Raw genomic sequence first — 14,815 nt, forward strand, 5'->3', positions numbered from 1 at the left:
AGTTGTTTCTAACCATGAAATGCCAACAAATGAATGCACAGGGAATAACGGAATTCGAACATCACCACTTGTCTATTGTTGTAGACATAATTGTTTTATGGAAGAGTCAGCAAAGAAACTAGCGGGTTGGATATGAGACAAGAGATTTTTATGACACCAAAGTGTCTCCTTATAAGTATTTATTAATTATAAAGGTAAAAAATAGTAACTTTACAGTGGAGAAATGGCAGACGCTACCTTAACCAAGCATTCAAAGATAACATCACCAGTAATGGGAAAAGTAGATATCTTGTGCCCCCTGATGGGAAACACTGAGGACTCACTACTACTTCTGAGATGTTCCTGCCGAAAATACTGAATCTGGATCTAATGAGGAAGAACAGGCAAACCCAGACTCAGAAACACTCTACAAAAGCATCTGGCCTGTGCTGTCCAAAATGTCAAGGGCTTCCAAGACAAAGAAAGATTTAGGAAGTGTTCCAGATTAAAGACCAAAGAGACATGATGACAGGTACAAATTTGAGCCTAGATAAGATCACTGAGCAGAAAAAAAAAAACCAAAAAACTCTTTTTTTCTTTTGCCATAAAGGTATTTAAGAAAAATGATAACATCTGAAAAGTCTTGTGTATTAGGAAATACTACTGTATTCATGTTAACTTCCTGATTTTGGTCATTGCACTGTGGTTACAGAAAATAACATTCTTGTTTTTAGGAAGTATACACTGTAGTGTTCAGGAGTAAAGGGGCATAGTGTCTCCAGCTATCTCTCAGATGGTTCAGAAATATGTAATTCCCTCTTACAGTCCAAGATCTCCAGCGGATGTCTGGAACCAATCCATGTGTATACTATATTTTTCCTGTATGGGAACACCTGTGGTAAAAGTCAGTTTAGAAACATGGTACAGTAAGAGATTAGCAACAATAGTTAATAAAAAGAACAATTATAACAATATACTGTAATAAAAGTTATGCAAATGTGGTCTCTCACTCTCTCTCAAAATATTGTCAAACCCCAGTTGATGCAGGCAACTGAATCCACAGAAAGTAAAATTGCCGATAAGGGGGGATTACTGTATATATGTACGTGTATAGAGAGAGATAGAGAGAGAAATACATTGGGAGAGAGGCAGAAAAGGAGAACAGTAAAGTAAATATATGGGAGGCCGGGCATGGTGGCTCACACCTGTAATCCCAGCACTTTGGGAGGCTGAGGCAGGCAGATCACCTAAGGTCAAGAATTCAAGACCAGCCTGGCCACATGGTGAAACTCCATCTCTACTAAATATATAAAAATTAGCCAGATGTGGTGGCATGTGCCTGTAATCCCAGCTACTCTGGAGGCTGAGGCAGGAGAATCGCTTGAACCCGGGAGGCAGAGGTTGCAGTGAGCCAAGGTTGAGCCACTGCACTCCAGTCTGGGCAACGAGAGTGAAACTCCATTTCAGAGAAATAAAAAAAAGTGAATATATGGGAAAATACAACAAATACAACATTGAGAAATCTAGATGAAGAGTATTAGCAACCTCTTTGTACATTTTTTGCAATTGTTTGTGGTCTGAAATTACTTCAAAAATGAAATGAATAGAAGAAATAATCTTATGAAATCCATTACTATACTTGTGGGAGGCTTAAACCTCTGCATCCCAATTGTGAAACTTCATATGAGCAAATTCTTACAATTAAAACCTATAAAAGCTTTAATTTTTTCCAAAGGTTGTAGAGTTTCTCTTTTTGCCTGTTTAAAGTATGAAACTGTTTCCCTTTTATCCTTGACGTTCAGAAAGCTCAGGGCTAAGTAGTATCTGTAGTTTCTAGCTAACTATAGTGACCATGGAGAACCCTATAGAAAACACTCTGTGGGCCGGGCACGGTGGCTCATGCCTGTAATCCAGCACTTTGGGAGGCCGAGGTGGGTGGATCACCCGAGGTCAGGAGTTCAAGACCAGCCTGGCCAACATGGCGAAACCCTGTTTCTACTGAAAATACAAAATACTGTACATAAAACCCCACCAGGTGGCGACTCATGCTCCTGTCCCCACTTTACAGATGGGCAAACTGAAGCACAGAGAAGTTAGGGAGCACACAAGCTCATCAGCTTAGAAAGCCGGAGAGCCAAGGGTGGAACCCACGCAGCCAGCACTGTTAACAAACTGGAACTGTGCGGCCATTCAAAGGTGAGAATTACAGAGGGAGGGAGCTCACTTCATGCTTGCAAGAAGATCTCAGCACAGAGTTGACCAAGGCAACAGTTAAATAGTCTTCAAAATAAATACACGTCCACATTATATTGTTACAATTTTTTTTTTTTTTTTCTGAGGCAGCATCTTGCTCTGTTGCCCAGGCTCCAAGTGTAGTAGTGTGATCTGGGCTCACTGCAGCCTCGACTTCCTCAGGCTCTAGTGATCCTCCCACTTCAGCCTCCTGGGTAGCTGAGATTACAGGCGCCTGCCAACACACCAACTAAATTTTGTATGCTTAGTAGTAGTTTCGCCATGTTGGCCAGGCTGGTCTCGAACTCCTGGGCTCAAGCCATCCACCCACCTCAGCCTCCCAAAGTGCTGGGATTACAGATGTGCACCAGCACCACGCCCGGCCTATTGCAACAATTTTAAAATTAGCATGTGGAAATATATAATAAAATAAGAATTTTAGCAAAATAAAGGATATTTTTCCTGAAATTTTTGTATAAATAATTGAAACGCATTACATTTATTTTTTTGGGTTTATTTATTTATTTTTACAGAGTCTCACTGTCACCCATGCTGGAGTACAGTGGTGCGATCACAGCTCACTGCAACCTCTGCCTCCCAGGTTCCGGTGATTCTCCTGCCTCAGCCTCCTGAGTAACTGGGATTACAGGTACATATCACCACGCCCATGTAATGTTTGTATTTTTAGTAGAGATGGGGTTTCACCATGTTGGCCAGGCTGGTCTCCAACTCCACCATGCCCAGCCTCCCATATATTTACTTTACTGTTCTCCTTCTCTGTCTCTCTCCTAATGTATTTCTCTCTATATATACATGTACGTATATATAGTAATCCCCCCTTATCGGCGATTTCGCTTTCTGTGGGTTTAGTTACCTGCATCCACCCACCTCGGCCTCGCAAAGTGCTGGGATTACAGGTGTGAGCCACTGCGCCCGGCCCCCATTATATTTATTGATGATGCTCTCACGTATGATACCAAAGAACTGGGTCAGGGAAGGGAGGACTTCCAGGCTGGAGAAATATTGTTAGGGAGTCACAGACGAGGCAAAGGTATGTGGGTGTATGTGGGTGTGTGTGTGACTGAGGGTAAGTGTGAGTGTGAGTGAATGTGGGTGACTATGAGTCGCCCTAGGACAGGAGGGTGTTCTGGCCAGGGCGGGTCCCACCTGGTGCCCTAGGCTGCTGTGAAGGACTGTGTGGCCACTCCCGACCCTGAGCTGGAATAAGCAGGTAAGTCTTTGTCTGACTTGTTTTGATTAATCCAAGATGTTAAAGGAGTAGGAGAGCTGGCTGTTTCTCTCCATTACTGTTGTGTAGGGGAAAAAAAAGACCAATATAGATATAGGAATCCCTCAGTATCCACAGAAGATTGGTTCCAGGACCCCTTCAGATACCCGAATCCAAGGATGCTCAAGTCCCTGATATAAAATGGCTTAGTATTTGCCTAGAACCATACACATTCTCCCGTATACTTTAAATCATCCCTAGATTCCTTATAATACCCAATACAATGTATTGCTATGTAAACGATTGTTATATTCTATTGTTTAGAGAATACTGACCCCCGAAAAATGTCTGTACATGTTCAGTACAGGCACAATTTTTTTTCGAGTGTTTTCGATCCACAGTTGGTTGAATCCAGCAATGCAGAACCCATGAACACGGAGGGCTGACTGTATATATATATATATATATATATATATATATATATATATATATATACACACACACACACACACACACACACACACACACACACAAGTTTAAAAACTGTCTGCAGAGGAGAGGCTGAGTAGAGAAATGTGGTGGTCTTTGGGCCAAACACTAGTACCCACCAATGATAATAAAAAAAGCAGGAGTAGGCCGGGTGCAGTGGCTCATGCCTGTAATCCTAGCACTTTGGGAGGCCAAGGCGGGTGGATCACCTGAGGTTAAGAGTTGGAGACCAGCCTGGCCAACATGGTCTCTACTAAAAATACAAAATGAGCTGGGCGTGGTAGCATGTGCCTGTAATCTCAGCTACTTGGGAGGCTGAGGCTGAGGCAGGAGAATTGCTTGAACCCAGGAGGTGGAGGTTGCAGTGAGCCAAGATCACGCCATTGCACTCCAGCCTGGGCGGCAGAGCAAAAACTCCATCTCAAAAAAAAAAGGAGTATTTACTAGCTGACCTGGATGTCTTACGTGCTACCCCAGGCTGGCCTGGCCCAGCTGGAGTCACAGGGGCGTAGGCAGGAGGCTGCCTGCCTGGAGCAGGAATAGGGGATGCAGAGGTCGGCTACAGGCACCTGGCACCCTTTTCTCAGCATGAATTGTACCTACCACCTGGCTACAAGTGTGGGTTCTTCCCATCAATCTAGCTCATAAAACCCTGTATTTTCCTTCATAAAATCTACTGTAAGTTGTAATTATAAGCAAATGTACTTCTACTTAACTTTTAACAGAACAGCTTGCACAGATCCCGCAAAGAAATTAACCAAAGAACCAAAGAAATTAACATCATGAACAGAGGCTGGGCACAGTCATGTTGAGGGTGACCAACTTGTCAGATCCGCCTTGGCCTCCCCAAAGTGCTAGGATTACGGGCACGAGCCACTGCACCCGTTTTATCACTGAAAGTCCTGTGTCCTGGGAAACCTCTCCGTAGCCTTACTATTGGGCGGTTTATCTTGGCTGCAGGATAACTGCTGGTACATACAGGCACCTTTGTACAAACTGGGAAAAGGAAACCCATCTTTTTGGCCGACCAACCAGGAAAAAGGTTTTCTTCGTCCACATTGAGACTGTCTCAAGCCTGGGCAAACAGCTTGGTGATTCATGTGAGCCCCTTGAGCAAGTACAAACATACAGGATGGCCTTGCTTTGCCGGGATCACAAGCTCATGGTCCAGGGGTTGAATTCTAGCCCATGGCCATATTTTTTTAGGCCTGTTTTTTTGAATATTTTAAGTACCAATGTGTAAAATTCAGGAGAGTCTGCATAAAAACACAACTTTTAGGCCAGGTGTGGTGGCTCATGCCTGTAATCCCAGCACTTTGGGAGGCCGAGGCAGGTGGATCACCTGAGGTCAGGAGTTCGAGACCAGCCTGGCCAACATAGCAAAACCCCGTCTCTACTAGTAATACAAAAACTAGCCAGGTGTGCTGGTGCACACCTGTAATCCCAGCTACTTTGGAGGCCGAGGCAGGAGAATGGCTTGAACCTGGGAGGTGGAAGTTGCAGTGAGCCGAGATTGTGCCGCTGCACTCCAGCCTGGGTGACAAGCGTGAAATTCCGTCTCCAAATAAATAAATAAAAATAAAAACATGACTTTTTGGCTACTGTTTAAAAGATCTAGTAATACTCTACTTTTCTTCTTCCATGGCAACAACAGGCTGGAGTCACATAGCAGCGGCTAACTTTGAACTCCACAAATCACCATACTCCCCATTACCCCTGAGTGTCACTGACTTGGAGGCTGAGTAGAAACTCATCATTCCTTAGTGCTTTGTGTTGTTTTTTTTCTCTAAACTGAACCTGCTTACATTTTGTGACAGCCCAGCCCCTGTAGGCTTTGTGGTTCTTGTCTGTTTGAGACAGGGTCTCGCTTTGTCACCCAGGCTGGAGTGCAGTGGCATGATTATACCTCACTGCAGCCTCAAACTCCTGGGCTCAAGCGACCCTCCTGCTTCAGCCTCCTGAGTAGCTGGGACTATAGGTTGAGCCACTGCGCCCAGCTCCCTGTCGGTTTTTTAGCATTCAGTCCCTGCTACTATCTGACTCTCCATTGATCACAAGGTGAGACTGCAGCAAGTTCAAACCTTACAGCCTCTTGGCTTAAGCCAGAAAGCAAGAGCATCTTCCTTGGAGTCCTGCCAAATCTCATTGCATACTACTGGTTCTTAGTAAGTCCAGACCAAACCTTCCTTTGTTGTTGTTGTTTTTGAGACAGAGTTTTGCTCTTGTTGCCCAGGCTGGAGTGCAATGGCATGATCTCGGCTCACTGCAACCTCCGTCTCCTGGGTTCAAGCGATTCTCTCCTGCCTCAGCCTCCCGAGTAGCTGGTGTTACAGGCATGCACCACAACGCCCGGCTAATTTTGTATTTTTAGTAGAGACACGGTTTCACCATGTTGGTTGGGCTGGTCTTGAACTCCTGACCTCAGGTGATCCACCCGCCTCGGCCTCCCAAAGTGCTGGGATTACAGGTGTGAGCCACTGCACCCGGCCCAGACTAAACCTTCCAACAGCATATGAATGTTGTATTTTTGCACTTCCATTTGTTTGCAATCTCAGATTTTTGATGCATGTCTTTAGGGTTCTGGTGGTTTGGAGGAAAGATCATGTATCTACTGTGTTTGTGTTTAGATTTCAGGGAGAGTAAGGCTTCTAGGAGGACATTGCTCCTGAGCCATATTTTGAGGAAGGTAAAGGACGAGAGGAGCGGGATGAGTATTTCAGATTGAGGACGTGGGCCAAGGGAGAACCAACTGCCCATGGCGAGGGAGAACAAGCTGCTCTGGGGCTCCTTACAACTTTCCCAGCTGTCTTTCTCCCCCTTTCTGTAGAGGCTGATGCTATTTGTGATGCCCATCTTCTATAAGCTGTCAGCCAGAAACACCTGCTGAAATAAAGGCCATCTGTTCTGAATGCTGAATGCGCGGTTGTTGGGATCTCCCAAGAAACACACACACAAAAATGAACTTACTCCAAGGAAGCCAGACTTGACATGGACCCTCTGGGGCTTTGACAGCCCTTGGCCTCCAGTGGACGTCCAGAATCAGGGAAGACATTGCTGTGGCCTTCTCGGTACACTATGGGCTCCCATCAGGTAGAGGTCACGCTGTGTGAGCTGGTGTGTCTCTTTTGACTCAGGGAACATGCTTGCTTGTCTGCACTGCAGTGAGTCCCCAGTGAAATGAAACGGCAGGTCTTCAGAGGCACGAAAATGCCAGCTGTTGTGTGTCATGGAAAGACGCACCAGCCTGGGCAAGTCAGAGGCAACTCAGAATAAATGGATCCACTGTGAAATGGGATTAATACCGGTTTCTACCCCATGTGGAGATCAGAGACTGGGCAGTTATTAATATTAAAGTGGAGCTTTGCTGTGCAGGTCAGCAGAAAGAGGGGTAGTGAGCTGGAGACGGGTGGGGGATCAACCAAGGGCTTTCATTTTTGTTATTTGAGAGATACTAGAGCATGCTTGTTTGCTGAAGGGAATGATTCAATAGATAGAAAGCGGATACAAGAGAGAAAGGGCTGATTTGTGGAAGCCTTTGAGAACGTTAGAGGCAATGGGGTTTAGAACCCAAGTGAAGATGGCTGGGTGCGGTGGCTCACACCTGTAATCCCAGCACTTTGGGAGGCCGAGGCGGGCGAATCACAAGGTCAGGAGATCGAGACCATCCTGGATAACATGGTGAAACCCCATCTTTACTAAAAATACAAAAAATTAGCCTGGCACAGTGGCAGGCGCCTGTAGTCCCAGCTACTCGGGAGGCTGAGGCAGGAGAATGGCATGAACCCAGGAGGCGGAGCTTGCAGTGAGCCGAGAAGGTGCCACTGCACTCCAGCCTGTGTGAGAGTGCAAGACTCCGTCTCAAAAAAAACAAAACAAACAAACAAAAAAACCAGAAAGAACCCAAGTGAAGATGTGGGCCTCGGGTAAGAGCAGAGGCATTTGATCCTGTGCACCAGGAAATCGAATATGGATACTCCTGTAACCAGGATGTAGCTGTGGTGCTGGGCAGATGAGTTACTTAAAGCAAACAGTTTTCCTCCAAACACAGAATGGCACTTAATCAGAGGCATTAATATGAGTTTCACGGGGAAAGGGGACATGAACTTAGGATATGGTTGAGAGAGGCAGGTAAGGGGATGGGACATGAAGTTGGAACTCTGGGGTTTTACTGTAGCATGTGGGCTCTGAGTGTCTATGGAACAGGGCGTCTATGCCGGGACAGGGAAAAGAGATGGAAGCAGAATTGCCATTCTTTACAGTAAGTTTTGCCTAGGCTGTCTATGATAGTGCTGCAAGTTTTGAGTTAATGACTCTTCACCAAAATCTTTTACTTAAGTGTCCACAGATCTGCTTATTCCTGATCTAAGCTAGAAATCCAAGAAACTAAATTCTGTTGAGCCAGTCAACGAGGATCAGTTTCAGCCCGGCGCACTGGCTCACACCTGTAATCCCAGTACTTTGGGAGGCCAAGGCAGGCAGATCACTTGAGGCAAGGAGTTCAGGACCAGTCTGGACAACATGGTGAAACCCCATCTCTACTAAAAATACAAAAATTAGCCGGGCGTTGTGGTGTGGTCCTGTAATCCCCGCTACTTGGGAGGCTGAGACACAAGAATTACTTGAACCTGGGAGGCGGAGGTTGCAGTGAGCCAAGATTGTGCCACTGCACTCCAGCCTGGGTGAAGGAGCAAGACTCTGTCTCAAAAAAAAAAAAAAAAAAAAAAAAAAATTCCACCACAGGGAAGAGTTAAGAAAATTGCTAGGGAAGCTGCCCAGCCCAGTGGCCTCAGAAGAGGGACAAAATTCCCTGGAGCCAGGTTTAGACATGGGGTCAAGTGTTTACTTTGCAGCCAGACCTGGGCCCACTGTCTAAGTGGAGATGTCTGCCACGTCTTCCCTTCTGAAACAGTCACTCCGCATTTCTTTCAATAACAAATATCACTGAATGTGCAAAAGGGAAATGATTTAAAGGTGACATTTAGAAAGATGAGGAAATTTTAAACTGATTTTCAGCTTCTTCAGAATGACGTTTCTCCTTTCACTTAAAGAATCACAACGTGGAGGCCAGGTGTGGTGGCTCACGCCTGTAATCCCAGCACTTTGGGAGGCCGAGGCGGGCGGATCACAAGGTCAGGAGATTGAGACCATTCTGGCTAACACAGTGAAACCCCATCTCTACTAAAAATACAAAAAATTAGCCGGGCGTGGTGGTGGTCGCCTGTAGTTTCAGCTACTCGGGAGGCTGAGGCAGGAGAATGGCGTGAACCCGGGAGGCGGAGCTTACAGTGAGCCGAGATTGCGCCGCTGCAGTCCAGCCTGGGCGACAGCCTGAGACTCTGTCTCAAAAAAAACAAAAACAAAAACAAAAATCACAACTTGTCAGTTAATAGGGTTGCAAATTTAAAAAAAAGAAAAAAAGGGCCGGGTGCAGTGGCTCACGCCTGTAATCCCAGCACTTTGGGAGGCCGAGGCGGGCAAATCACAAGGTTAGGAGATCGAGACCATCCTGGCTAACACGGTGAAACCCCGTCTCTACTAAAAAATACAAAAAATTACCCGGGCGTGGTGGCGGGCGCCTGTAGTCCCAGCTACTCGGGAGGCTGAGGCAGGAGAATGGCGTGAACCCGGGAGGCGGAGCTTGCAGTGAGCTGAGATCGCGCCGCTGCACTCCAGCCTGGGCGACAGACTGAGACTCCGTCTCAAAAAAAAAAAAAAAAAAAAAAAAAGTTAAAGAAAAAAAAAGAATTACAACTTAAGTGCAGAAATTGAATATATTTTTGTTTTTAATCACTGACTCAATGCAGAAGCAGATGTCCTAATTTCAAGCATGATGCAGTTGGAATGACAGGTACAGCTCCAGTGGAAAATGGTGTACAACAAATTCTGCAGCTTATTAAGAAACAGGAGGCTTGTCAGGTGCGGTGGCTCATGACAGTAATCCCAGCACTTCGGGAGGCCGAGGTGGGTGGATCACTTGAGGTCAGGAGTTCGAGACCAGCCTGGTCAACATGGTGAAATCCCGTCTCTACTAAAAATACAAAAATTAACTGCCGTGGTGGTGGGCACCTGTACTCCCAGCTATTCAGGAGGCTGAGGCACTAGAATCGCTTGAACCCCAGAGGCAGAGGTTGCAGTGAGCCGTGACTGTGCTACTGCTCTCCAGCCTGGGCAACAGAGCAAGACTCAGTCTAAAAAAAAAAAAAAGAAAGAAAGAAACAGGAGGCTTAAGTAAAATGCAGGATTTTGCTCTATATTATAGTTTGCTCCATTTTATAGGTAGAAAAAAATAAAATTTTAAAGAAGTTATTTGCTGACAGTGGAAAGTGGTCAGGTTTTTTTTGTGTGTTGTTTTGTTTTTTCAGTCTCAGACTGAACTCTCTAGGACACTTGCCCTGTTAAGTGGGTTGGTGCCAGAGAGAAAACGCTCTGGACACTCCAACTAGTGAACCGCTAGACTTCACCAGACTGACTCCCCACCACCTTTGGCCCAATCTAAGCACTGTTCTGGTTCAATTCAAGGTCGTCTGATTTGATTCCACTGAAACCCTCACAACCATTGAAGTCGAGCAGCAACTTAAGATTTAGAAAAGTGGTTTTCAATTTTTTAAAATAGAACTCACAGTAGATTTTATGCCACAACCCAGTCCTTAAACACACACACGCCCATTCTAAAGCAAGCCAAAAATGTTTCACCAACAGTATCTACTCTCAGAACACATATTGCATTCCGATCAATATATTCTATTCAACTCTGTTTTGTTCATTAAAAAAGATGTTGCTAAAAATCTACTACATTGATTTTTTTTTCTTTTTTTGAGACGGAGTCTTACTCTGACGCCCAGGCTGGAGTGTAATAGCGTGATCTCAGCTCACTGCAACCTCCGTCTCCTGGGTTCAAGCGATTCTCCTGCCTCAGCCTCCCGAGTAGCTGGGATTACAGGCACCTGCCACCACGCCAGGCTAAGTTTTGTATTTTTAGTAGAGAAGGGGTTTCACCATGTTGGCCAGGCTGGTCTCGAACCTCTGACCTCAGGTGATCCACCTGCCTTGGCCTCCCAAAGTACTAGGATTACAGGTGTGAGCCACTGTGCCCAGCCCTAAATTGAATTTGTATCCACTATTGGGTTACAAACCAGCCTGCCTGAAAAACACAGGTTTAGAAAATGTATTTTTCTCTATTTTGATCATTTATGTATTAGAATAACAGCCAAGATTTTATAAACCGGAAAACATTTGATATTAATATTCAAGGACATCTGATTAGAACAAAGGTGACAAAGTATTTATTTTAAAAATAATCACCACCACTTATTGCCTACTTTTATAGTATTAGGCTCTTTACAAACATTTTCTCCAATCTCTTAAACAACCTTGTAATTTACGGTACTCTCGTTCCCATCAAGGGATGAACCCCAACCTCACAGAGGATGGCCAGAAGTAACAAGACCCAAAGGAGACGACCGAGCAAGCAAGCCGATGGACTTGCCACAGCGCATGCTTGCTGGCAGTAGATAAGACTTGGTGGATCCGAGCGAGACAATTCATTACTCTCAGCACAGCACACGACAGCAGCTCAGCATGACAGAGCTTGGTCTCCTGACCCCAAGTCCCATGGCACAGGCCAGGCTCTGCACCTTTGATGGCAAGTGGTAACAAGCCAGTCTCCTCCCTATGGGACAAACAGTGGCCTGGCAGTCATGCTGTGGTTGCCTCTACGACTAGCTACACAAATGGCTACACCCTGGTCAGAGGGTGGTGGGCCTTGCAGGTTGGCATAGTCTGCAAAGACACGCAGGGTCCCGGGGCCCGTGGTGGACTGACTCTCTCAATAATTCTCCACTTTATAGTGGAAAGACATTATTTTCTTTTTTTTGTTTTTGAGACCGAGGCTTGCTCTGTTGCCCAGCCTGGAGTGCAGTGGCGCGACCTCGACTCACTGCAACCTCCGTCTCTTGGATTCAAGCGATTCTCTTGCCTCAGCCTCCCAAGTAGCTGGGATTACAGGCATCTGCCACCACGCCCAGCTAGTTTTTGTATTTTTAGTAGATATGGGGGTTTCACCATGTTGGCTAGGCTGGTCTCGAACTCCTGATCTCAGGTGATCTGCCTGCCTCGGCTTCCCAAAGTGCTGAGATTATACAGGTGTGACCCACCTTGCCCGGCCGAAAGACATCATTTTCTTACATGTATACAAATAATGTGGCAGGGTATGCATTCTCGTACATCCCCCTTACTCTGATGCAAATGTTTTTCTTTGATCCCCTGTCTAATCCGGCTCCTTTGACCCAGGACATACCTGAAGATACTGATGAGTATGGGCAAGTAATGACACAAGACTTTCTCCCTGTACATCGATCATTTCACACAGACAAGCACAGACGTGGAAACAATTTCTAGAAGTGGAATTTCTGGACCAAAGGCCTTTGTGATTTTGATGGATATTGCTGAATTGTCCTTTGTCAAGGTTGCATTAGCTTACACTCAAAACAACTTGTGAGAGAGAACCGGTTTCCTCACACCTTTGATATGTCACCAAGCTATTCAGTCTTCGCCAGTGTCACAGGAGAAAAACAGAATCTCCCTGCAGTTTTAGTTTCTCTTGTGATGAGGGTGTGTCCTTTTGTTTAACATAAATTTACATTTCCTTTTCTGAAACTGTCACATCTAAGAGTTCTTTATGTATAAGTATACTAAAAGTACTTTTTCTTAGTTTTATTTATGCAATTTTTTTCCACGCACAATTTTTTACATTTATGTCATCAAATGTAACATTTTCTTTATGGCTTCAGAGTCTTGTGTCATACTTTGGGAAGGTTGTCTCACCCTGAAACTATTTTTAAAATCTCCATTTCTTTTTTCTTTCTTTTTTTTTTTTTTGGAGACAGGGTGTTGCTCTGTTGTCCAGGCTGGAACGCACGGGCATGATCACAGATTCACTACAGCCTTGACCTTCCCAGCTCAGGCGATCCTCCCACCTCAGCCACCTGAGTAGCTGGGACTACAGGCACATGCAACCACACCAGGCTAATTTTTAAAATTTTTCGTAGAGATGGGGGTCTCACTATGTTTCCCAGGCTGGTCTTAAACTACTAGGCTGAAGCGATCCTGCCATCCTGGCCTCTCGAAATGCTGGGATTACAAATCCATTTTATTTTAAAAGTTTTTTTCATCTCTCTGAATTTACCGCAATGTTAAGAGTGAGATAGGAGTGCCTTTCCTTTTACCCCAGGGGCTCTTTGGTTCTCCAATACCATACATTGAAGAAACGGCATATTAAATTTTCTCATATATATATATTTAGGTCTATTTCTGGGCTCTATTTTCTTTCATTGATCTGAGCAGGTATCAGCACAGTATCACTTTAATTCTTGCTGCTGGAAATGTTTGACTAAATTTTATTTTTATTTTTTTTTGAGATGGAGTCTTGCTCTGTCGCCAGGCTGGAGTGCAGTGGTGTGACCTCGGCTCACTGCAATCTCCACCTCCCAGGTTTAAGCAATTCCCCTACCTCAGTCTCCCAAGTAGCTAGGACTACAGGTGTGTACCATCACACTCAGCTAATTTTTGTATTTTAGTAGAGACGGGGTTTCATTATTGTTGGCCAGGCTGCTCTCGATTTCCAGACCTAGTGATCCGCCCGCCTCGGCCTCCCAGAGTGCTGGGATTACAGGCTGAGCCACTGCGCTGGGCCATGTTTGACTAATTGAAAGAACTAAACTCACATCATCACTGTTTTTGAAAAAAAATTTTTTTTTTTTGTCTATTCTGGTATGCTTAGTTTTCCTTAAGAACTTTGGAGTCAGCTTCTCTTTCTTTTAAAAATCCAGTTGCAGTTTCACTGGGATTACCTTACTTATTTATAGGATTGCCTTATTTATAGGATCAGTTAAACAAAACTAGTATCATTATCAATTGATTTTTTTTCAATTGCTTAGGCTAAAATCCAATTTGGAGTTAGCTCCGATGCCTCCAGCTCTCCCACATCCTTCATCTGATTCACCAGCAAGCCCGTCAGCAGTTTCTTCACTATATATCCAGAAACTGACCGCTTCTCACCCACTCCCACCTCCCACCCTTGTCAAGGAATCGTCATTCTTCACCCACTTCCTCAACAGCTTCCTAACTGGACTTCCTGCCTTCCCTCTTGCTTGCCTATTCTCAACACACAAGTCAGATCCCCTCACTCCTCCGCTCAATACATACGCTCTGAAGGCTTTCCGCCTCACTCAAGTAAAAAGCAGACTTGGAGCAGAGGAAACAGCCAGAACAAAGGCCACAGGCAGGATCATGTTGGGGAAGACGAGGGGAGGGCCAGAGCTAGCAGGAGTCTATGGCCTTAGCGACTAGTTCACGCTAAAAGTAGCCGAAACTAGTTACCCCCGCGGGGTGGAGATTGTGAGAGAAGGGAAAAAGATCTTTTTTTTACAAAATTAAAAGCCTTGCAGAACTACTTGCCTTCTAAAACTATCTACATGTATGACTTTGATAAAAATAAAAAATAAGAAATTTTAAAACACTGACATACAAAAAGAAAAATATAGAAACCAACGGAAAAATGTAACAGATGGTATTTGTCAGCATGCAGTGGGAGTTCAGCTTTCCTTTAGCAGATGGACGGACATTCTTATAACCAAAACTGCATGATTCCTCAGTTATCATGAGAATTTCAAACAAAAAAAAACTAACATCTATCAATTTAAAATTTGTGAGATGCCCCTGGGAGGTAAAGAATATTTTGTTAGTGTAATTTATCAAGTGAAATGGCAAAGTGACAATGGTAGGTTTAGCAATCTTCAGAAAAACAGAAGGGGGAGGAAAAGGTTTGATAGTTTTTTTGTTTTTGTTTTTTGAGACGGAGTCTGTCTCTGTCACCCAGGCTGGAGTGCA

The sequence above is a fragment of the Pan troglodytes genome, chromosome 3, assembly GCF_028858775.2.
Source record: "Pan troglodytes isolate AG18354 chromosome 3, NHGRI_mPanTro3-v2.0_pri, whole genome shotgun sequence".
Taxonomy (NCBI): Eukaryota; Metazoa; Chordata; class Mammalia; order Primates; family Hominidae; genus Pan; species Pan troglodytes.